Here is a 975-nt window from a genome sequence, read left to right as displayed (position 1 = left end):
AGCCAGGGAACTCGCCTTCAGATTAGTACTGTATTAATTTTTCCTTTTAACTAGATAGAACCAAGAACTTGATGATACTATTTATCAGCATGTTATTATCATGCTCCATAAGCCTGGCACAGGAAACTGGTCTGCCTGGTTATTGGGTGAATGTTTACTGAGCTAAATCCGAAATAATGCTTGTTGACTTGTACTTGGACAAGTATCCAAATGAAGTTACAACAAATTTCCCCTGAATAACTGCTTCTGAACTTTGTCTGTTTTGCTTTGGAGAAATATTGGTTGGAAATGTTTATACAAGAGCTATTTTGAGGTTCCATTAAAATGTGGAAAAAAAAGCAATGCCTGTCCCCCAGGTTTTTACTAGGAAAAAAAAAAAAGCTATAATTTCCAGAAGCAAATTATCGTGGTTTTGTTTACCTATTTTCTTTTCAAGGTTGAAAGAATAGAACATACTGGAGTAGGGAAACCTCGGTGTTGGTGTGAGGTGAAGTACACGAGCATTGCATTTCTGCACCAATCACAACTAATAAGTTCAAAACCACATCAGAGGAAGTTGTACCCTTGACTTGAAATGTGAAAGTTAATGCACTTGCAGTCACTTAACACTGTTAAACCACTTCCTTGTCAAATCACATATCACTAATGAAAAAAAAAAAATTTTAAGAGGACCCCTGGTGGTCTCGTGGTTAGGATGCGGCGCTTTCACCGCCGCGGCCTGGGTTCGATTCCCGGTCAGGGAAACTCCCCTGGGCAGAGGGAACTCGTCAGCCCTGTAAGGCCATCCATCTAAGAGAAGGTCACTCTAAACGAACCTACATCCTGAGGACCTCGCTGCCACCGTCCAAGCTCGCTTGGCCCCGGCAGATGAACCTTAGGATTAAAGGGTGGGCTCAGTTCAGTGCACACTGTGTCTCACCTAAAAAATCCACTGCGCAGGCTCGAAGGGTAAAGACCTTTCTCAAATCTTTGTTA

At 42.1% G+C, this 975-nt stretch overlaps 1 non-coding gene across 1 annotated transcript; it reads left to right on the top strand.

Moving 5' to 3' along the window:
* The first annotated feature begins 671 nt into the window (after positions 1-671).
* TRNAE-UUC lies at positions 672-743 on the top strand. Its single transcript has one exon. It is a non-coding gene; the product is annotated as a tRNA-Glu (tRNA).
* The last annotated feature ends 232 nt before the right edge of the window (positions 744-975 follow it).

This window comes from Lepidothrix coronata, unplaced genomic scaffold, assembly GCF_001604755.1.
Source record: "Lepidothrix coronata isolate B3197 unplaced genomic scaffold, Lepidothrix_coronata-1.0 Scaffold231, whole genome shotgun sequence".
Taxonomy (NCBI): Eukaryota; Metazoa; Chordata; class Aves; order Passeriformes; family Pipridae; genus Lepidothrix; species Lepidothrix coronata.
Note: the sequence above shows the minus strand (reverse complement) of the source record. Positions and strands in the feature narration are given on the sequence as shown.